General features: G+C 39.7%; 1 protein-coding gene and 1 long non-coding RNA gene across 2 annotated transcripts in view; one reads left to right on the plus strand and one right to left on the minus strand.

The window, feature by feature from the left end:
* APBA1 (amyloid beta precursor protein binding family A member 1) overlaps positions 1-24628 on the plus strand; it is a 148608-nt gene that overhangs the window by 42350 nt on the left and 81630 nt on the right. The window contains exon 4 of the mRNA XM_043547160.1: positions 17509-17597. The gene's annotated coding sequence lies outside the window, so the exon portion shown is untranslated. The remainder of the gene's footprint in view (positions 1-17508; positions 17598-24628) is intronic.
* On the minus strand, positions 12098-12563 carry LOC122465916. The gene is made up of 2 exons (XR_006291059.1): positions 12514-12563; positions 12098-12241 (listed from the first exon to the last, which is right to left on the minus strand). It is a non-coding gene; the product is annotated as an uncharacterized LOC122465916 (long non-coding RNA).

Here is a 24628-nt window from a genome sequence, read left to right on the forward strand (position 1 = left end):
CACTATCTTCCCATCTACTTCCAGGTGTAGTTCAGGTTGTTTTTTGTCAAATGTATAGACCTGTGTGGTCTGGGACCTGGTTACTGTAGAGAGACAACTCTCTGTAAACTATGATCAACAAATCTATATTTGGTGACCATTCCTAGGGGTCCGTTCTTGAGAGCTAGAGCCAAGGAATGAAATCCGGGCCTCACTGATGTTAATGGGAGTCTTGCCTCTTACTTGAATGAGGCCAGGATTTCACCCATGGTATACTTAGTGGAGGATCCCCACCTGTGTAACATGCTCCCTCAGATAATCTGTCAGAGTCTGAATTAACCACCAGAACACACATGCAAGATGCATGTTTTTGCCTCACCTTGACAGATAAGTCCTGATGGATGGTTGCTTAATGATGGTATTGCTAGCAGTTATAAATTAGTGTTTGTTTTCTGTATAATTTTTGTTAGGATATAGATATTCAGGCCTGTCTGTAAAGGCCTGTACTCTTAAGAATTTAGGTGTATTCTTATCACTTGGCTAGTTAGGGGTATAAAAGAAAGAATCAAAATCACTGTCTGCCGGTGTAAAGGCCTTCTCTCACTGTGACAGGCTCAGGCCTTGGTCTTAGGCTAAGGCCTCTGGCTAAGCAGCAGAGGCAGCCATAAGCTGGGAAGCAACCGGTCACAGCCTCACATTCCAAACTGGTCACATTGAAAGAAGGTGCTATTGGGCAGTTAGGAATACAATCCTGTCCTGTTTCAGAGTAACAGCCGTGTTAGTCTGTATTCGCAAAAAGAAAAGGAATACTTGTGGCACCTTAGAGACTAACCAATTTATTTGAGCATGAGCTTTCGTGAGTGAGCTGTAGCTCACGAAAGCTCATGCTCAAATAAATTGGTTAGTCTCTAAGGTGCCACAAGTACTCCTTTTCTTTTTGTGAATCCTGTGCTGATAATGCCTATCACCTCCAGAGAAAGGGAAGTGCCTAGAAAATGTAAAAGGAAACTTAGTTTGATAGCATCCTGTCTGGCAAGAACTCACTTATCAATACTGGGATGTGAAATCCTCACTTCTGTATTGTTTTGTCATTATAGTTCCCACTTTGCTATTGTTTGTCTGTATAATCTCTGTCTGGTTCTGTGATTGTTCCTGTCTGCTGTATAATTAATTTTGCTGGGTGTAAACTAATTAAGGTGGTGGGATATAATTGGTTACATAATCATGTTACAATATGTTAGGATTGGTTAGTTAAATTTCAGGAAAATGATTGGTTAAGGTATAGTGAGCAGAACTCAAGTTTTACTATATAGTCTGCAGTCAATCAGGAAGTGAGTGGGTGTGGGGGAAATGGGAACAGGGAATAGGGGTAAGGAAATTGGAATCATGTTTGGCTAAGGGCAGGAATGGGAACAGGGACACAGGTGTAAGGCTCTGTGGTGTCAGAGCTGGGAAGGGGGACACTAAAGAAGGAAACTAGAATCATGCTTGCTTGAAGTTCACCCCAATAAACATCAAATTGTTTGCACCTTTGGACTTCGGGTATTGTTGCTCTGTTCATGCGAGAAGGACCAGGGAAGTAAGTGGGTGAAGGAATAAGCCCCCTAACAATGTTCCTATGTACTAAAGTAACAAATCCTCTCTTTATGATAATAAACAAAAATATTTGCATTTGTGAGGTTTTAAAGGATAGGATTTCTCAAATTTGGCCAAATCTAATTTGTGTGAAATTACTTATGCCCTATATTGATAGGACTTAATGTTTTTAAAGGTTGTTGTTATAAAGCTAGAGAGATGTTAACTAGTTTAAGATAATGTTGATGGTGAATTGAAGGGTTGACTTTGAAACACAGGATAAAGGTGAAGAGATCATGTAATTCAAGAGCGTGTTTTTTTTTTTTTTAAAATAGTGTGAAAGCTTTGCTAATATAACTTTATTCATTTTTATTCTTCTTCTGTGATCTTTCAAGGATAATTAGTGTCCAAAATTAATTCTATCATTCTCCTTCTGGTTGAGGGTTGGATTTATTTTAAAGATTGATTAGTTTATTTACACTTCTAGACTTTTCACTGCTTGTGTAATAGAAGATAGGTAAGTATGTTTGTCCTGGGTATTGTAGCAACCACTGTTTCTGCTTCTTTACCTGGTTTTTTATTTTTTTGGCTGAAAAAAGTTGACCAGTTTTTATTCTGTTTTAAATTTCTTCTTCAGTGCTTATGCCTAGTGAGAAGTTTGGGTGAACTCCATTAGGGAAGGGAGTTGACTGTCCCTAGAATGAAGTGTGGTGGGAATGCTCTGCAAGGTAAAAAGAGCAGAAGGTGCTAAATCTAGGAGAGGCTGTGTTTGAGAAACGCTGTAGGAACTCAAGAGACCTAGGACCCAGTTAGGAAACTAATTTTCAGTCTCATTATTGCCTCCAAATTGCACACTGTGAGTCAGGACATTTTATGCCCAAAGCTGTCTCTAGAAATCTTGCTGACCTCAGATCACGGTTTATTCAGATTTAAATGAATGGTAATACTTTCTTACAGGAGTTACTTTACATTCTCCACTAGATTTCCAGGGGATTCCCAAGAACAATTTAGTATGTGATCTACATAGTTGATTTATAGTTGAGCAATACATTTGAGGAAAGAATACTACAAAACATACCAAACAGAAACATATTTTACCCTTAGAGTAACAACGGCCACATAATCAGTATTGCAAACCTAATTATGGATTTATCGAGTCATATGTTTATAGTCACTGGATTAAATTAATCCCTGTTGTAACTCCATTGACTTGAGTGAAGTTACAGCAAGGTTGAATTCAGCCCATTTGTTAAAATGTATGAATAATAATCCAAAATATTTTACAGCATGTTCACAGGACTGCTATCTATGTTGCTATCTTATTTATCACTAACTGCATAACTCTTGGTCGCTTTGTCTTCCTGATCGATGTTTTTTCCTCCATATGGACTTGATTGGGGTATGTGATCTGCACATAGGGTGACCAGACAGCAAGTGTGAAAAATTGGGACAAGGGGTGGGGGGTAATAAGTGTCTATATCAGACAAAGCCCCAAATTTCGGGCCTGTCCCTATAAAATTGGGACATCTGGTCACCCTGTTTGCACATGCCTAGCACAAAAGACTGAAATAACATCGGGATTTGAGAGAATAGCAGCTTCCTCTGCCCAAGACTTGTGCCTGTCTCCTGCTGATCTGCAACAGAGAACTTAGGGCTAGTCTACACTAGAAGCATAGTGCGGCGTGGCTGCAGCATGTCTGGTGAAGATGCTCTATGCCAATGGGAGAGAGCTCTCCTGCTGGCATAGTAAAACCACCTATGCAAGAGGTGGTAGGTATGTTGGCAGGAGAAGCTCTCCTGCTGACATAGCGCTGTCCATACTGGCGCTTAGCGTGGTGTAACTTGCAACACTCACGGGGGTGGCTTATTTACACTGCTGAGCGACTTAAACGTATGTACAAGCCCCCAGATACTATGTTAAGTGCCTTAGAAATACCCAAGATGCAAGTTAGGACACATGCATACATGTCAAAAGTACTTGAGGATCCTGGAAAAAAGTCTGTTATGATTAATAGTGGAAATTTTAAGCCCTCCATAGGTAAATTTTAGACCCTAATACACAGTACAAATGACTGCTATCTGTAGCCTAATTCATGAATGCTAGGCATCTTTTATATTGGCTAGAAAACATAACACATACAAACGTCCTCATATTCCTAGGCTCTAGGGAGATGCGACTTCATACGTTTTTCATCTAAATATGAAATTCCAGGACATTATGAAACTATGTGAGCTTCCCTGCGGGAGCCTAAGTCAGTTTCACTTCTCCACATAGTGTTTTCACCTGACACAGATACAATATGGCTATTAAGTAAGTAGTCTGGTGTGTAGGTGTGAAACATGGCGCATGATTGGGAGAGGACAGGCTTGCTGTCAGTGGGTTTGCAAAAAGAAAAGGAGTGCCTGTGGCACCTTACAGACTAACCGATTTATTTGAGCCTAAGCTTTCATGAGCTACAGCTCACTTCATCCAATGAAGTGAGCTGTAGCTCATGAAAGCTTAGGCTCAAATAAATCGGTTAGTCTCTAAGGTGCCACAGGTACTCCTTTTCTTTTTGGAAATACAGACTAACACGGCTGTTACTCTGAAACCTGTCAGTGGGTTGTGATTTTGGCTTTTTTCACAGTTTGTGAATCCTTCAGGTTGTGTGATTTAGTTTAAGACTAAAGCATAGATTCCTACAAATTAAAATGTCAAAACCCCAAAATGTAGCCTTAAAATAAAAACCTTTGCAGGCTGTTTTCACTGTCACTCACTGACTCAGGTGCCGCTGCAAAGCTCTGTTCTGCGCTCACCTTCTGCTCCTTGATGATTTTGTATTACAGAAAATGTCCAGGGTGATTCACAGAGGAAATGAAGAATTTTACAAAAGGTTGGGTTCAGTGCAAAATACTGTCAGATCCCTGAGTAGTAAAGAATCACAGTATATTTCAATTCACGTCACAAATAGAAGTTTAAAAAAAAATTCATTTCATTTAGCTGTTTCATAATAGCTTCAGTGAGAGAACCCAAATGGAAATTGTGCGTGCAGAAAGTGAGAGTGAATTGCGTTGTTTTGAGCGCTGGTTTTCAGACACAAATTACATGCTCTATTCTACTCAGGTTCTTAAACTGAGCCCATCTCTGTAGTGTTGGACTGTCTTTGAGTTAATTCATAACCAATATGCTTAGTATCTCTCAGCAATTCTAGATGCTGAACTTCAGTGTTTCCCAAGTTGGGTATTGAGAAATCTTGCCTCCAACTGGGTGTCAGGGTTGTTTTAACTTACAGGAGGATCATGGAGTTAAAATTATGGAAGTGTTTCAAATAAGATACTTTCAGTTTTCACAAAGAATAGAAGCCTAACACACAGTTATGCAGATAAAGTGAATGACCATTGGAAATTCAACATCAGTAGAATCATAGAATCCTAAAAATTGTAGGGCTGGAGAGGTCATCTAGTCCTGCCTCCTGCACTGAGGCAGAACCAAGTTAACTTAGACCCTCCCTGACAGATGTTTTTCCAGTCTGTTCTTAAAAACCTCCAATGACAGCAGTTCCACAACCTCCCTTGGAAACTTTTCCCAATACTTAACTATCGTTATAATTAGAAAGTTTTTTCCTAATATCTAACCTAAATCCATCCAGTCCAGTATCCTGTCTACCATTGGTGGCCAATGCCAGGTGCCCCAGAGGGAGTGAACCTAACAGGTAATGATTAAGTGATCTCTCTCCTGCCATCCATCTCCACCCTCTGACAAACAGAGGCTAAGGACACCATTCCTTACCCATCCTGGCTAATAGCCATTAATGGACTTAACCTCCATGAATTTATCCAGTTCTCTTTTAAACCCTGTTATAGTCCTAGCCTTCACAGCCTCCTCAGGCAAGGAGTTCCACAGGTTGACTATGCGCTGAGTGAAGAAGAGCTTCCTTTTTTTTGTTTTAAACTTGCTACCCATTAATTTCATTTGGTGGTCCCTAGTTCTTATATTGTGGGAACAAGTAAATAACTTTTCCTTATTCACTTTCTCCATACCACTCATGATTTTATATACCTCTATCATATCCCCCCTTAGTCTCCTCTTTTCCAAGCTGAAAAGTCCTAGCCTTTTTAATCTCTCCTCATATGGGACCCATTCCAAACCCCTAATCATTTTGGTTGCCCTTTTCTGAACCTTTTCTAATGCCAGTATATCTTTTTTGAGATGAGAGGATCACATCTGTACGCAGTATTCAAGACGTGGGCTTACCATGGATTTATATAAGGGCAATAAGATATTCTCCGTCTTATTCTCTATCCCTTTTTTAATGATTCCTAACATCCCGTTTGCATTTTTGACTGCCGCTGCACACTGTGTGGATGTCTTCAGAGAACTATCCACGATAACTCCAAGATCTTTCTCCTGATTAGTTGTAGCTAAATTAGCCCCTGTCATATTGTATGTATAGTTGGGGTTATTTTTTCCAATGTGCAATACTTTACATTTATCCACATTAAATTTCATTTGCCATTTTGTTGCCCAGTCACTTAGTTTTGTGAGATCTTTTTGAAGTTCTTCACCGTCTGCTTTGGTCTTAACTATCCTGAGCAGTTTAGTATCATCTGCAAACTTTTCCACCTCACCTTTCTCCAGATCATTTATGAATAAGTTGAATAGGATTGATCGTAGGACTGAGCCTTGGGGAACACCACTGGTTACCCCTCTCCATTCTGAAAATTTAGTATTTATTCCTACCCTTTGTTCCCTGTTATTTAACCAGTTCTGAATCCATAAAAGGATCTTCCCTCTTATCCCATGACAACTTAATTTACGTAAGAGCCTTTGGTGAGCGACCTTGTCAAAGGCTTTCTGGAAATCGAAGTACACTACATCCAGTAGATCCCCCTTGTCTCCATGTTTGTTGACCCCCCACAAAGAACTCTAATAGATTAGTAAGACATGATCTCCCTTTACAGAAACCATGCTGACTTTTGCACAACGAGGTATGTTCTTCTCTGTGTCTGACAATTTTATTCTTTACTATTGTTTCAACTAATTTGATGTTAGACTTACCAGGCAAATTACTTCTTTGGCTATTGGCTTTGACTATTGGCTTGCTCCTTGAGTTGTCACATTACCTTCAGCGGGTACCTACACCTGGTATTAATCACTTTGCACGGTAGGAAATATAACGTCAGAGAGAGAAATTTAGTACAAGTTTCTACTTTGCCTGTTGACAAAGAATGGGGGCAGACATATGCAGCTATGCAGAAACCCAGTGTCCTGGGATTATGTCAAGTATCTGGGAAATAGATTTTTATCTGTAGACCTTATTTGGAAAGAGAGTGATAGATTTTTCAGGATCCAAAGAAAAGGATTAAAAAATTAGATTTTTCTTAAAGTAGGTGACACTGGGACTGATAACCTTCAAGTTGTAAAATGGGCCTCTGGTGCTTGGCAACTAAAATGTTAGTGAGATTTTTCGGGTTGGGAAGTCCCATGTCTTGAAAACTATTTTTCCCCTATTCAAGATGTTTAAAGCAAATCCTATGACTGGAATCTCAATCTCATCATCTTTTCTCCTTGTTTGTTACCCTATTCAAATTAAATAGACTGTTAGTCTTAATAGATCACCGTTATTGACACCAATTTAATAAAAAGGAGTCTCGTCTGGATTGTGTTAGCATTTTCCAAAGTAATTTTCTAAAGGAAAAAATGCGTAGTGTGTGGCATTTAAAACATTTTAAAACATCAAGTCACCTTGCATAGCATCACATTTGGGACCCAAACCTTTGGCTACTCCACATGCTGGGAGTTTTTCAATGCCTAGTAGCTGCAGGGCAAAAGTCAGTGTCTTAATGGGTTTTGGGTCAGGCCCTATGTTGGCCTGTATGCCTTCAGAACAGAGCAGCCTTCTATTGCTATTTTTTATGGAAATATCTTGTATTCACTGGAGATTCAGAAGTACTAGCCACTAAAACAGTAGTCCCCAAACATTTTATGTCACACACACACACCCACCCCCCTTACCCATAATGGAATTTGTCTACCCTTCCTCCCCCCAGGAGCTGTGGTCAGGGGGCAGAGCTGGGGGCAGAGCAGGGCTGGGTGGTGCTTCCTCCCCACCCCGGTGGGGGCTGGCCCAGGTCCCACCACACCCGCCCGAACGTTCCTCCACACCCCTAAGGGGCATGCCCCACAGTTTGGGGACCACTGCACTAAAACTATAGTGTTTATTAAAAAGAAACCCTGATCCCTTACTCGAGATGTCAGCATAGGGTACATTGGTTCTGTGTAGTATATTTTTTGAGAATGAGATTCATCTTAATTATTTTTAGTACAGTGAAATTGAATGGTGCTTTTTTTCCCTCCCAACTAAAAACACTGTTTAAATCTTTTAATCCAAGAATAAAAATATTTTCATATCAGTAACATTTCACAAGCAAAATCTGTTTGTTTATATAAAAGAAGTGATCGCTTCTCTTAGCTTCCAAAAATAATACAATTTATAGATAGTTTACTGGCAAAGTCCCACCTACATTTTATCTAACAACTGATATTTTTAATGGAACTCAGATGCCCTGATCCTGCAATGAGTTCTGTACAAACAGGTTTCTCCGCTCAGACAGAGCTGGCATGAAATTTAGTAGGGCTTTGAATAAGTTGTGGGGACTGCCAGTGAGGGATCTCAGTGCATTATTGGAGCCTAAGAGATGCCTGGTTCAGCCATTCTAAGAGGGTGTTGGTAATGTCAAGTGATATGGGTAGGACACTTGCCAAACCAAAAATTTGGACCTAATATGGAGTAAATTTTCAAAGGCATAAATATGATTTAGATGCCCAGTTCCCATTGGCTTTCAGTGGGAATTAAATGCCTAATTGCCCTTTCAACCTTTGAAAATCTTTCCCATAATATATAAAAAATTGCGTTTATACCAACGTGCCCATCCTGAGACTTGCTGTATTTTCCTTTCTGTGGAGTTACATCAGGGTTGCATTTGGTCCAGTGAAATAGCCAGGAGCCCTATGAACATAGAAGCCTTGTTGTTTACCCAATGAGTGTGGCCACATAAACGACACCTGCACATCTACCAATGTGAGATATGCCATCATGTGCCAGCAATGCCCCTCTGCCATGTACATTGGCCAAATTGGACAGTCTCTATGCAAAAGAATAAATGAACACAAATCAGACATCAAGAATTGTAACATTCAAAAACCAGTAGGGGAGCACTTCAGTCTCCCTGGATATTAAATAACAGACTTAAAAGTCGCCATTCTTCACCAAAAAGCTTCAGCAACAGACTTCAATGAGAAACTGCAAAACTGGAATTAATTTGCAAACTTGAAACCATCAAATTATGCCTGAATAAAAACTGGGAGTGGCTGGATCACTGCAAAAAGTAATTTTCCCTCTGTTGATATTCACCCCTTCTTGTCAACTGTTGGGAATGGGCCACATCCACCCTAATTGAATTGGCCTCGTTAGCACTGACCCACCACTTGGTAAGGCAACTCCCATCTTTTAATGTGCTGTATATTTATACCTGCTTACTGTGTGTTCCACTCCATGCATCTGATGAAGTGGGTTATAGCCCGCGAAAGCTTATGCCCAAATAAATTTGTTAGTCTTTAAGGTGCCACAAGAACTCCTCGTTGTTTTTAAAGAAGGAACAGTGATACCACTACAACTTGCTCCAAGGTCTCAAAAATAATGACACTTAGGAGGTGTTCAGCTCTGCATCACAACATATAACTTTCTCCTGATTATTGTTTTCCATTTGACATCTCTCATGACTTTATAAACATACAAGATTTCAAGTAGATGTCCATGTTTTTTTAAAACAAAAATAAAGAAACCCGCCAAAACAACAAAAGACACAGAATTTGACAGAATGTTTCATAGTTAAATTCATGGACTATATATAGACATCAAAGTGTCTCCATCAACCATGATGTGTCTAACTAGCAGTGAAAAAATTTACATCACACATAATTAAGGTGCTTGAATGGTGTTTAATTATTGCTGTTATTGTAGTCAAGCTTTTCTTATATGCCAAGAATAAATTTCCAACAAATTCCTGACTGCCTTCAGAAGAGGATTGGTGTTAGGGAGATGGCATCTTGTTATTCCGAAACTGAAAATTCAAGCAGACTGTCTTCTTTTAAGTCACTTTGTCCCTGCTACAAAAATGAAATAGTCTTAGGAAATAATGGTGTGACTCTTCCTTCTGGTTATATTGGTTTTGTTTCAGATTAACTGCTTCCCTTCCTCTTCCCCAGTCATATTTCATGGGGAAAATACTACGTCATTAAGAATACCTTATACAAATTTTGTGTTTCGTCTTCAAAGTTGATTCCAAAATTCCCTAATTAATACTTGCAGCAGTCCCAGTAGCCAAGTAATTCTATATCTGCTTATTGCCTTTGAAAGTAGGGCTTAGGGCTTGTCCTCATGGCCCCACAGTATGGACTAAGGGAGTGTGAATTGCATTGCGCATCAAAGTGCTGCGCCGTAACTCTTCTGTGTTGTAGTGCAGGCCAGTCGTGTACACATGGAGCAGTTACAGTGCAGCACTTTGGTGCACCCTGCAATTCACACCTCCGTAGTCCCCCTATTGCAGTGTAGACATAGCTTTAAGGTCCTAGATGACTTAGGTGCTTCTGAAAATGTTACCTATCCCATGTTGTGACCGATAACACAAAGATAATTGAATTTCAATCGATGCTCTTCAGATTTACTGGACACTGGCTTGAGTTTCTTCATTCCTCTGCAAACTTATGCTGTGGAGACCTGAGCCCTGGTCCTGCAATGAGCTCTGCCCTGACAGGCTGCTGTGCCCACATGGAACCCCACTGAAGTTAGTGGGGCTCTGCACTAGTGCAGGGATCCTCCACGCAGAGCTCATTGATGAAATCGTACATGGGCCACAACTGTTGTAAGGGTATAATTCTGAATAAGGTGTCTCAGAACTTACGTTTTGGCAGCTGCACCTTACTGAAGCAATAATTAGAGCCCTGCAAATCTGTGCATATTTGCTTTATACCCGCAAATGTCTGCATCTGTGGATGTGGAGATCCACAGACCACTTTTGTGGACTGCAAATTTTTTATCTGCGCAGGACTCTAGCAATGATGTCACTGAAATATAAAATTGCCCCAGAATAATGGCCTTCATTTAACAATGAGACCAAGGTGTAAGCTGTTTGAAAATGCACAAGAAGCTGAGGTGTTAATTTTCAGTGTGGGCATTGTCTATTTTTCAAGATTTTATTAGTGATTTTATTTCAGTGCATCAGATGGCTCATGTTTATATGAAGCTTTAACAGGGTTTCTGGTGCAGCAGAGTGACAGCTGTTCACTGTAGCGTTAATGAAAAGTAGCTTTCTGACTGGCTTAGTGACTGATAATGTAACAACTAATTCACAAAAATATTGGTCTTATTACATAAACTGGACTGGACTCTGGTATATAAGCTGCTTAGTAATTGACAGAAATTGTATTATTCTTATCAGGTTTTATCACTTAAATAAAAGGCAAGATTTATCTAGCAAAAGATTGGATGGTTAAGTTTTATTAAAGAGACATGGTAAAGTAGCTAGGTCAAATTTGGCTCTAACAACAATTCTACATTCTAATCAGGGTGAATTTGATTTAAATCAAATTGATTTAAATCACTAGGCAGGAAGACTCGATTTAATCATGGATTTCTACATAAAAGTGCATTCTTGTTGGCTGTTATAACCTTAATATATATTCTTCACAACTCAGAAATAGGTGTAGGTTTTATTTTTAGAAGGTACACACTATACATTTCATCAGATTAGGCCAGTTCTTGATACAATGCTCAAAACAGTCCACTACTGAGTTCCATCGCATGTCTTGTGGGAGAGTTAGCTTGGTTCCTCCCACTTTTTTCAGAGCAGCTGCTGCAAAGTGGTTGTTACAGACATATTTTGCAATTTCAACAACATTAGCCTTTATTTCTGGAACACTGAAGTTTTTGGCTAGGAGGTGCATCAAATGAGCACTGCAACCGTATGTTGTTAGCTTGGGACTCTCTTCTAAATAATTTCTTCTCATCTTGGATACATTTGGAGCATTGTCTGTGACCAAGCTGCATATTAGACATTTGAATTTTTTTTCACAGTTTGCTATAGCTTTTACTGCTACTTCTTGGAACTGTTCTGCTCTGTGTGCATTTCCTGATGTATCAGTTTTTCTGTAAGGAAGACATTCCCTTCTTCTGTTGTCACACAAGCACATACAACAGGATCATTGTGGACATTGCTCCACCCATCAAGACTCAGGTTAACAATTTCACCCTCTAGACCTTTTGCACACTGCTCAATTTTTCTTTCATACACTTAATCCAGCAATTTGTCTGCAATATCTGTTCTGTTGGGTGGACTGTATCCTGGTCTTAATGACTGACCCATGTAAATGAAGTGTGGGTTCTCAATCATACGGAAAAGAGAGTTTGTGGCATTAACAAACCAGTCAGTTTTTCGTCAGTTTTTCTTATCACAAACTTATCTATGGTTGTTTCTGGATGATGGAGGGTTTTTTTTCTTTTTGCTACAGGTGATATACTGTGGTTATGTGAGATACATGGTGTGACTGAAACATGATCCTTGGCAGATAACTCTGAAACTATAGAAATTGATGGTGATCTTCAAGGTGGATAATCTTCAGAATCCTGTATGTTGAGGATGGATTCTCCTAAACAAAATAAGTCAATGCAGTTATTTAATTATTATTACCATACTGCTCATTTAGTATTACTCATTGCATTTGCTGACACTCAGCAGTACTTAGAGGTGAAATTGTAAAAGGAAGATCTGCCTATTTCATCTATTTATTTTTTATCACAACTGCATCTAAAATGATAGTAACAACTATATATTTTGCTCAAACATGAGAATTCATGAATAGCCCAGAAGAAAGACAGGCAGTCCTTAAGAAAGAAGTATGAAATAAAATAGTTTACCAACCTGAAGATCCTGCATGTTCAGACATGTTCCTTTCATTATCTTCAACGCAGCTTCCTCCTGAGAAGAAACATTTCTCATGATGTTTCATTCGGGCAACCAGGCCTTGCATTTCTTTGTTGCATTGTTTGCATTTTGCACGCATGCCTGTTTTACCCGCAGGTAGAGGAACTTCATTAAAATATTCCCAAACTGGGTCTCTTTTAGGGCCTGCTGCCATTACAGGTTTTCCCTTTTAGTGAGAGAATGGTATGGTAGATCTCAAATCAATGAAGGCTACACTCAGAAAGACCTCAAGACTTATGCTGCTCAAACAGTTTTTCACTTTTGTTTCTACTGCCTGTCCCTCCCTTCACCCATTTATCTCCAGACTTCTTCTTGCCCGGATCTGTTCTGCCCCCAACAATCTTCTATTTATTGAACTCTTTGAAACTTTCCACTTTTAGAGAGAGGTAAGGGATTGACTCTGTGTACAGTAATTTGCAGAGGGACAATAAGGTTGAGGTCTGTTATTTCTCACCTTTATACATTTATTTATTTATTTAAAAACATTTTTGCTGTTAACAAACATGTTCTCTCTGGAGACCCAAATCTGCTGTTTGAGAACTGCAAAACTAAGCATCTCTGATGGTATCTTCCAGACTGAGCACTGAGTCCCATTGCGTAGATAGAAAGATTAACCTAAATAATCTATACAGAAGCCCCTGGAACCCCATAAAATTGGGTCCCTAATCCATGAACTGTTGGAACTCATTTACAAAGTGTTTCTTAAATATTACATGGCTATATTGTCTCATACTATAAAATTAGAATTTATAATCCGTATTCCATAATGAGATCTCTTTTTGAGCTATAATGTATCTTAATTAAAACTATCTTTAGATAGGTTTTTTCCTCAAAAAGCATTTTATAAAAAAAAATCAGATTTTTTTTTTTTAGATTTTTTTTTTTTTTTTTAAATCATTGATTTTTATCCACCCTGGTCTGCAGGGAGTAGGCTGCTCACAGGAGGTTGGCTGTCCCCGGTTGCTGTGTTGCATTAGAGACAACAAAAAATGTATGAAAGACTTACATATTTTTCTGTGTAAGCTGTTGCTGTAGCTTCTTCATTTACTGCCCCTAAAATCTGACACACACAAAAAATCCTGCCCATTAAATGCGAAATTTACACCACTTATACCTGGCCAAAAGTCAGGAGTATCACTGACTGGCAAGAAAAGGGAAATCAATGTTTTTAATTTTAAATGAGTATGGGTCCATCTCAGCAGAACAAACAGCAAAGGGTTTAATTGTATTTGGGATGGTAATATTAAGAAATTATAGGGTTGAAGGAAGGGAAGGATTTTAAACCACCAGTCTTCCTTTGTTCAGTGAAGCTACATCTGAATTTGCTAAAATTCAAGAACCAGCCTGAGATGTGGAAAACTGGGATGTGATGATATAGAATGTCATTGAGGAAATTTGCCCCTGTAGGACCTACAGTAGAACCTCAGAGTTATGAACACCAGAGTTACAAACTGACCAGTCAACAACACCTCATTTGGAATTGGAAATATGCAATCAGGGAGCAGCAGAGACAAAAATACACAAATAAATAAAATAAAAAAGCCAATACAAGTACAGTATTGTGTTAAACGTAAACTACAAAAAAAAAAAAAAGATTTGACAAGGTAAGGAAACTTTCTGTGCTTGTTTCATTTAAATTAAGATGGCTAAAAGCAGCATTTTTTTTCTGCATAGTAAAATTTCAAAGCTGTATTAAGTCAATGTTCAGTTGTAAACTTTTGAAAGAACAATAATAATGTTTTGTGTAGAGTTACGAACATTTCAGAGTTATGAGCAACCTGTATTCCCAAGGGGTTCATAGCTCTGAGGTTCTGTTGTATATGGATTTTATGAAGTAGGGATTAAAGCATGCTGGTGATGGCTTAGAGCCAAAGACACCATCAGATCTTCAGTGCTCTGAGCCTTTTTGATGTTAGTTGTCTTTTGTGTTCATTTAAATGTTACAGTTTATTTTGGGGTCTGAACTAATTCTTTTTTCCACTTTCATATTTTCTTTGGTTTGAGCATGTGCAGTAAATGTGGATTTTTTTTTTTTTTGATTTTGATCTTGATAGGTGATTTTGTCTGCATTGGTATATCTTGAATAGAGATTATAGGTTGGCTGTTTTTGTTTACTGTAAACCATAATATCTTACTTTGCATAGCTTTCTGTATGAACCTCTCTTTACAAAATGTGTTTATACACAATGCCAGACCCTCCTCCTTGCTTCTTCTGTCACTGTCAGTTTTACAAACGTCTTATTTATGAAATATTGTAAATAAGGCTTTTAGCTTCTCACCATATTTCATTACCTGCATTGTGGGCCTGACATTCCTCCTGCTATGTGCCAATAACTTTTCCCTGAAGTCTGATTCCCAAACAACAAAGAGTTAAATATTCTAGAACAAAGAAGCAGCTCTGTGTCCTGTAAGCCTGCCTCCTCACAGCTGTATATTCATGAAACAAAGGGATTTCTATAATGACTCAAATCCATAGTAGCAACTTTTCATGCAATGCAGATGCCCTCCTTTTGGTTTTTGCTCCTGAGTTTATCCTATGTTTTATCTGCATTAAAGTTGTATTTAATTTGTTAACCCGGCTATTCACATATCCTTCTTTCTGCAATGTTTCTTTTGCTTGTTCTGCTGTGCCTCCCATATACTTGATAAAAAACTGTGATCCCTATACTGATCTGTGCAAGTTCCTGTATGTAACCTCTTTCAAGCCTGTAGTATTTTCATGTACCTTTACACTCTTTTCTCTGGAGAGAATTCTCAGTCTGTGTGCTAATTTGCCTTCTCCTCTATGACTTTGCACCTCAGATGATACCTCTGATGCAAAGTATTGCTGCATGCTTCCAGACAGTCTTGGTTTAATAATCACTACACCTCCTTTGTCTACTCTGGCAGTATGCAAGAGAAACTGCAAAAACCTGGTGCCATATCCTCCTCTCTGATGTGAGACGTACAAGGGAGCAAAGAAGACTGACACAGGATGGAAAAGCCCTGGAAGGAACAGTGGGGAAAATGGTTTCAAACCTGCCACTTCCGCAATAACTTCATACAGCTGGGGCTGTGAGCAGCATTAACTCTTGCTGGGAACTTTCTACTCCATGAAGGCATAAGTGTGGCAAGGCCTTTCCAGGAATAGCCAAGAGATCAGAAGAGCAGGGCAATATATAGTTCCTTTTCCTGTGGATTCTAGGGATCTCTTGAATTTGGCATCTCCACCCCATGCTATTTCTTCACCCTCCAAAATTCCTCCCCCATAATGAGAGCATTTACAGGAAAATTTTGAGATCTGTATCTCTCTTGAGATGGCTGGTCTGTGGGATGGTAAGATCTGGCCCTCAGGTTGGTCTGCACACTCTCTTTCTGATCTATAAAGACAGGTTGTGCTGTTGGGACTCTTCTCTCATTTCATTCCTTAAAATAGATTTCTAATGTCATATGGATTGATTAGTGTCTTCCCAACATCTGCCAAGAGCAGATGATGTGTTTGTATTTTATTGTGGTATTACACTAACCACTTTATATCCAACAATGGATTTTTTGTTTGCCTCTAAATTAGCTTAGACTTGTTGCCCAGATTCACACTGAGGCTTTGAACTGTGTTTGAAGCCATTTTCAAATATGGTCCTGGTTGGAACATGGTTTTGTGTTCATAGTTACCATGGATTCAGCCATCATGTTGACAGTCTGTGTTGAAACCTGGTATGAGGTAGCATGCAATGTGTCCGTATAAATAAAAGTTCTCAACAAAGGAAAATAACAATTTTTAAAGATCAAATAAATGGTTTTAGATTGACATGGAGTATCTTCTCCTTTGATTATTGGAATTACCATTCAGGAAACACAGCTTCACCAGAAATAAATTGATTATCTAGAGATTTTCTTTCTTCACATTGATTGTTATTCATCAGCCTGAGAACCACCAGTAGTTGCAGCGGTCTTTACTTCTGCCTGTTTGGGAATAACCAAGACAGGGAACCATCCGCAGTTTCCACTAAATTGAATTTAAAGCAGTGCATCAGAGTTTTGCTGTCCTCTTCATGTTCCATCCTTAATAAGTTTTAAGGTCCTGTCTACATTGGGCTTTCAGGTATGTTTAGCTGTCATGCTTATCACATACATTGCCATACACTTTATCACACAATTTGAACAGCTAGTGTGCATGGAGTCATACAATGTTATGAGAGCTTTTCAAAAATGCTTAATCCCAGATAGGGTCCAAATTCTGAGATCCTGCTCACTTTTTACTCAGTCCCTACTCAAGGTCAGAGGCTAAGTAAAAACTAATAAAGAACTTCAGGATTTGGCCCTTAAGACAAGAACACTGGTCTTGTTCATCCTGGCTGGTCAAACAATATTATAACCCTGGCTGGCAACAACTGAGTTTTTACTTCGCTTAAGGAAGATGTTTGCACTAGTTGGTAAATAATGATTCAAAGTCCCACATAGAGTGCCCTGCCCCTACCCTCCCCCCCAAAATCACACAGTGCTATAAAGTAACTGGTCCTGTGTTTAAGCCCCTGCTGATGTATTCTAGGAAATTTTGTGCTTTACTGACCCATGAATTTGGCCTATGTGACTTAGAGACCATTCATTTCTGCCTATATTCTTCGATATTTTTGATACAGTATGCACATTTTTCATAAAGTTGCTTGAGACAATATTGAGAGATTTTTGCTTTAAGCACTCATCTGCTCCTGTATGATCTACATCTGAATATACAGCCTCTTTGTGACATCCCACGTAGATTATTGAGTTGTGAATTTTTACAACACACAGATTCTGTTTTCATGCAGCTGTTGCCTTAGTAACAAAGAGAAAAGACAGAAAATACTGATAGATGAATAAAAGGAAAAATACTTAAAGAAAGAGCTGAAGTTTCACGAATGAAATAGTTTTGTCTGATGATGACATAATGGAAATAATTTGATTTTGGCACAGTGCTGCAGAAGTGACAAGAGCCTTTCTCCCCACCGAATGCTGTGTGTGGGTCTGAAGTGCCGGAAGAAGCTTATGCAGTTAGTTCAAAGGTGAGCATGACTATGTTGGATATTGGTGCATTTCTTCAAATGCCTGCCCTTCTCTTTCTATCCTCTGGCATTTGGTACCATGAAAAGGAAAGAAAATGACATAATTGGAGTGATGGGAATTTCTTCCAATTTTTTTTCTTTCTGCCTCAAGATCTGAAAACTGTGGAGAAGTAGGAGGTTGAGTTTTCCTTAGCAGGGAATGAACATCCTGCCCCTCCTCTGTGATTACCGAGGGAAGACTTCTCAATTAATTTCCTTCACATCTTTGTTGTCTGGGATTTTATGAGACAAGAAGTAGGCTACTGTATATCTGTAAGGAAATTTCCCCTCCTTGCTTTCCCAAAACTACATCAGTAATCCTGACTAAGGATTTAAAGAATTAAAAACATAAGTCAAAGAAAAGATTCTGTATAGAATTTGGGTGAAAAAAATAATGCCTTAATGCATGCAATATTGTTCTGATGGGATTGTAAGAGTTAATGATTGTTCTCTTCTTTTACTTCAATGTGATGAAGTGCACCGATGGCAGGATTGGGCCGAGTCAGGAACTCCCTAGTTGTATACCAGCTGTGCCACTGGTTCCCACCATATGGCACTGAGCAAATCATTTGGTGCCTCTTTGTACCTCCTTTTTCCCCATCTGTAAAATGAGGATAACCTATATCGTTGGAGGATGCAAGTATGAATTAATTAGTAAATATATTTGAAGTGCTTGCATTATTATCTAAGCTAGTTAAAAGCTGGGGTTCTGTAAGAGTTGAGAGAGATTGTGAATTGTGGGCAGGATGTTGCTTCCACTGACGTCGGCAGTTTTTATGTTGATTTCAGTGGGAGTAGAATGTGTCATGAGTGTGTTCACTAGCAGTTGGTGACTGAACCTCATGGTATCCTGGTGGCGTGGCATATCTGTCTATTTTAGGCATCTCTGAGAATGCTCCTGATTAGTCATCCTGTCCAGTTGCCAAATGTAAAAATCAATGACTAAAATATTAGATTTGACTGCAATGCAGCTTAGTAGTCTTCACCAATTCCTAGGTTCAGCTGCAAGTACTCGTGTTGTGTTTTGTGGGTGTTAGTTATGATTTTAATTAGTTCTTCCATGTTCATTATTGGCCAGAGGTTTTTTGGAAGTGATGGGTTTTCCACAGTGCTGTGAAATCAATCAGGTTTAATTTGGTTTTCCCAGTAAGGAATTCAAGTTCAAGGATGCTCTTCCCCTTGCTCACAAGAGCTTAAGACTGGACTGTCAGTGTTAGCATTCCTGTTGATCACAACTATCTTAGAGGGATGGAGAGGCATTTTTAAAATGGCCCTGTCATGGCCCAAAAAGGCTTTTAGAGATTACAACCAGCACTCCCGGTGCTAGCCCACTGGGGGCCCTACACAGGAATATTCCCTCCAAAACATATTAATAGGGGGCCCTAAGCAATTGCTTATTCTGCTCATGCCTAGTGTCAGCTCTGACAACCAGAACCTTGCATTGTATCCTGCAACAAATAAGGAATCAGTGGAGCCTGTGGGATCCTGGCATGATGAATTGCTGTAGCTATTTACATTGCTTAAGAGGCAGCATAACATCTGCACATTGCATACCTAAAGGTTGATGAGTTACTGTGATGTTCATAATACCCACATTTCAGTATTGGTCATCTATTTCCTGTAATGTTCTTTGAAAAGTAAAAGCAGGCTGTTTTGCAGGCCCCAGGGTCAGTACAGGCTAAAGACCCAATGTCATGTGCATGGAGTGCCTAGAAAGGAAAGGTATAGACTGAGCAGCACTGTTGTGCTTCTTAAGTGTGAAAATACTGACATTGGTTTTGCTGTTCAGGTGTTGTCATGGTAAATAAGGAGGAAACATCAGAAAGGAATAAAGGAAAAATAGTTTGAGAATCCAACTTGTTACTGAAATTAAAGGGAGACTCTTAGATAGCTTCGGGCCAGATGTATTTAATTTGTCTTTCCAGTGCTTCTGCACTGTAAACATCTATTTTAAAAAGAACCCCCTTCTTCTGTCAATGAAGAATTTAAAATACAGCCATTATCTATATAGGGAAAGCTTACAGTGTGTTGTGGTCTACTACATAGAGCAGCCAGCAGAGCGAGTGCCAGTTAACTAACAAATTGCATCTATAGAGCTGTGCGGGTATTTTTAACATTTTTAACATGTGCTGGATACTTGTGTGCAAACAAGGGAAAGAAAAAAACAGATCTATTTCAGTTTTAGCCCCTTTGCAAATGCAGAATTGGCAGTGTTTGACAAATGAAAAAGGACAATCTACGTTCAATCTCCTACTCCTAAGAACACTTTCTTGTAGTGTTTTCCCCAAGAAATGAAATTGGGGGGGAGTATTCGAGTATACACAGATGGGGGTGAGGGCCGACGAGGGTTGAGACCATGCAGGCAAAGGTAGGGTGTATGGCATCATAGTAAAAACTGAAAAATGTTTCACGACCATTTTATTAAATATATAACTCGTGTTTTAAAATCCTCACAGAAATTAAAGTTGGCTACTCAAGCCTACTGTGAAGCACTTCATCTACATCCTTCTTGTTTTCTTGTTGTAATTTTGAACAACTCTGTTATTGAACTTCTTGAATGCAGTGCATTCATATTTGGTGGCTTCTTGTGTGTCCGTTACTTCCAGTCCTTCATGATATGCTCCCAATCAGGCAGAAGGCGACTTCGTTCAGACCTCAAAATTCTATTCAATAAGGAAAAAGAATGCTCAACTGTAGCTGTTGTGACTGGGAGTGGCAAGAGATGAATTCCTACTTCTTTCATCCCAGGAAACAGCACAAAGATTGGGTCGAGCCACTAGTGGTGATGAAGAAGAAGAAGTTGAAGTTAAATCTTCGTACGTTTGTCATGTGATATTCCACTCTGGGTTCATAATTCTCTGTTCTGTCCTGATCACATAGCAGCCTCATTGCTGGTATTACCTCACTCCTCTCAACTGTAGGTGTTTTATAAGACAGGTATCTGTAAAAGCTACGTAGAGGTTGAGTAGAAGCCAGAAATCTCTGTTGTATTTTTGTAAGAATCAAGTCAGTGTACTTTTTCAGCTGGCTTAACACTTTCTTGTCCTCTTCACTTAAGGATTCAGTATAAATACCTTTATTAGTCAACTTCTATAGTGAAGTCTTTGCTTCTTCCAGTATGTTTTCAATGGATATCTCTCTGATTGATTGATCCAAGAGTAGCTTCTGTTGCTGGACAAAGATCTACTACTGTTGTAGCAGATTCCTGGATGGCATTGTTTAATGACCCAAGTGGTTTCAACAGTAGACTTACAAGAGAGGGAATGGCAATAGTCTTCTCTGAACTCAGTAGCAAAAGTAGTCTGCCAGCTGCACTAGTTAGAGCTGGCCTATCTCCGTAGATACTTTCCAAAGCCAGTAATGATGGTTGCAGTAATTTTAAGACAACAGCCAAGGATCGCTCATGAGAAAAGCCAGCAGGTTTTCCCAGGTTGGATTAATTTGAACTAAAAATATCTTCTATTTTTTTCCAAGACATTCAGTCCTTTTGGACTCTTTCTGAAAAAAAAGAGTATAACAGCCATTACATTTATGGCTTTTTAATGTCTTTTGAAGATTCTGCAGCTCATATTAGTGCTAGTTGGAGTAGATGGCCTCTGCAGTGTGTATAGAAGAGATTAGAGTTATACTCTTCTCTGAGAGAAGTTTGCAGCTCCATCAAATGCACAAGCAGCCATCTGTTTGGGGTTCAGTTTATTTAGCTCTTCCAAGATGTCACAGATGCAGCTGGTGTGTCATCTATAACCTGAACATCTAGAATGCGTCTACTAGCCTACAAGATAACGTAAGCAATGACTTAATATCTGATGCCTATTTAGCCAGGTATTCACATTTTTTGAATGCAGTTCTTAACTTTTTCAACTACTGAGTCTTTCACTGTTGAACCACATGCTTCTAGCCAGTCAGCTGATTTTTTTGCAGAAAGATAATGAGCATTTGCCAGTCTTGTTCAGAACCAGTGTCCAACTTCAGGATTAACAAGTGAGAATGCACTTAATATTGGCCTACAGTTTGCAGTGTGTGGTATCTCTTGCTTAAATAGAAGGTATGATGCAACAGCCATGTTGGTTCACATAAACTGTGTTGTCTCTCTAGCATTCTTCACAGCCTCATTAAGTACTTCTAAAATTGGCTTTGACAGTGACTGGTTTATAAGGTTTTCTTTATGTCGATGCAGTCCAGAGGCATGGTGTCTTGCAGTCTTTTCATGTAGGTTGTCAGTATTGGCTTGGCTGATCAGTTTGGCAAACCAAGCTCCTCCACATTTACTATATAAATCCATGATATGCCCACATCTTGAATACTGCATGCAGTTCTGGTCACCCCATCTCAAAAAAATATATATTGAAATTGGAAAAGGTACAGAGAAGGGCAACACATATGATTAGGGATATGGAACATAGTGGAGTACAAGTGGAGAGATTAAAAAGAGTGGGACTTTTCAGCTTGGAAAAGAGATGACTTGGAGAGGATATGATAGAGGCCTATAAAATCTTGACTGGTGTGGAGAAAGTGAATAAGGAAATTTTATTTACCCCTTCACTTAACACAAGAACTAGGGGTCACCCAATTAAATTAATAGGCAGCAGGTTTAAAACGAAAGGAAGTATTTCTTCGCATAACACATAGTCAAGCCGTGGAACTTTTTGCCAGGGATGTTGTGAAGGCCAAAATTATAGCAGGGTTAAAAAAAGAACTAGATAAGTTCATGGAGGTTTGGTCCATCACTGGCTATTAGCCAAGATGAGCAGGGATGCAACACTATGCTCTGAGTGTCCGTAGCCTCTGTTCACTAGGAGCTGGGAGTGGATGACAAAGTATGGATCACTCGATGATTGCTTGTTCCCTCTGAAGCACCTGGCATTGGCCACTGTCAGAAGACGGGATACTGTGGTAGATGGACCATTGGTGGTTCTTATGTAAAAATTAAATTATAATAAAGTTTAGTACAGAAACTCCCCAAATTAACGACCTCTCGAGATAGCGATGATGTGAGATAACGACCTTGGCAAATAATGCATTTTTAAAATGTTGGTCTATTAGGAAACATATATTTATATATGTTTCTCAGTCACAAATCTAGCATTCTGGAGTGAAGTCAGAATATAGTCCAACAAACAAATATTCCTTTAATCTGTTATTCTCTTCTCCCTCCACTGCACCCCACTCATAGTTGTTGTCCTCAGTCAGTGGAGACCCAGAGTACAGAGATGCTTTTGTGACCAGTTCGGTCACAGAGACTGCCTTGGGACTGTCACCTGATGTGCTGAAATTACTGCTGAGCCCATTTTCCCTGCCAGCTTGGGACTCCAGAACCCTGCCTTGTTGAGCCAGACACGCTAGCCTGCTGCAACACCAACTCAGGGTCTGGACCATGCTTGCAAAGCTGCAGACTTTAACCAAAAACAGCTCAGCAGGTTACCTCTGCAGCACATGTCCTTTGAGACCCTGGCCTACATGTACACAGGAAGGTTTGCAAGTAAATAGAGCCCTTTACAGTTCATTGATTCTGAAGCACCCTTAATGGCTTCCACTGAATATGTTTACATCAGTAATACAAGTTTATATCTTATTCTCCTGACTCCAGACATAGAAATAATATATGCAAACACACTCAGTAGAGTATAAGCTTTGTAATGATACCTTATAAGAGATTTTTTGCATAAAGCATATTCCAGTTACATCATATTCACATTCATAAGCATATTTTCATAAGGCATATGGAGTGCAATGCCACAGCTTTCACATGAGTTCACCTCCCACCCTGAGTGCTGGGGAGGAGAAGGCACCTTGCTCGTTCTTCCAGCACCCCCGCCGCTTGCTCTGGCCATTCGCTCTGGCTGTTGTTGTTCATTGTGCCACCGTTCACTCCACTGCTCCATCCCCAGTGGCCCCACAATGTCACCTTCTGCAGCCATTTGCCACGGTGACCTCTACGAGTCGGTCTCTCGAAGTTCCACTGAGCTTTCAGTGATTTCAGCTCTCAGTGGGGGTCCCTCACTGCTAGTGCAGGCTGGGCTGTCTCTTCCACAGAAAAATTGTCCCGCAGTAGGTCTAAGCACTTAGACCAGATGATCAGTGATTTCAGTTCCAGTGGTCACTTAAACTAAAAGACTCTCTATGGAGCCTATCAGCTCTATCTTTTAACAGGGGAGAGTGGCAGGTCAAATAGTGCCTGTGCCTCTTAGGCAGAGCTCACACCACCAAGCAAAACACCTCTCTCTCTTTCTCCACTAGGATCTGGCATCTGAACCTCCTGCTTAGGGAGTGCAGTTCAGTTGAGGGTGACCAGTGCATAATTTGTAGTGAAAGAGATGCCAGGGCTCAAGCAAGTCTGTTACTTGCATAACTGATGTGGGAAGCCCAGAGGCTCCAGGGCTATGAACTGCCAAGCCTAGAGGTGCTGGGGCTCAGCCCTGGCAATCCCTAGCACAAATTAACCACTGGGGGAGACCTCCTCATTCCAGCAGGCTAAGCACAGTTCTGCTGCCCTTTACTCATGCAAGAAAGATAACATTTCATGACCCCCATATTCAATACTAAAGTGATTTGTAACCCAACACTTGGCCAACACAGTTCTGTCCGCTGGATACCTAGGTAGAGTAGGTGTGTTCATGTAAATACAGTCTGGTCCTGAAGCCTTTCCATCCGCCCCCTGGCTCATCACTAGCTGTCAAGGGAGAGCTCACTCAGGCCTTGCTTACAAATCATAATTTGAAATTATTAGGTTGGCCAATATAGCCAAAACAAATGTGCCGACATTGTCATAAACAACAGCTTTATGAGGAAACTAGACTTTGTTCATACTTTTCAAACCCATTATGTTTTCTCAGGTACAAGTATTTTATCATATACTGCATATGCTATTAAATGTTTTATTAATTTATTAAGCATTTTAATGTTTCAATTTCAATTCAAATTTCCAACCAATGACTAAATTGGCAACTGCACGTAATGGTTGACCACTGGGGGGGGTATTGGGGAAATTCAGG

The sequence above is a fragment of the Chelonia mydas genome, chromosome 5 (genome assembly GCF_015237465.2).
Source record: "Chelonia mydas isolate rCheMyd1 chromosome 5, rCheMyd1.pri.v2, whole genome shotgun sequence".
In the NCBI taxonomy this organism is placed as follows: domain Eukaryota; kingdom Metazoa; phylum Chordata; order Testudines; family Cheloniidae; genus Chelonia; species Chelonia mydas.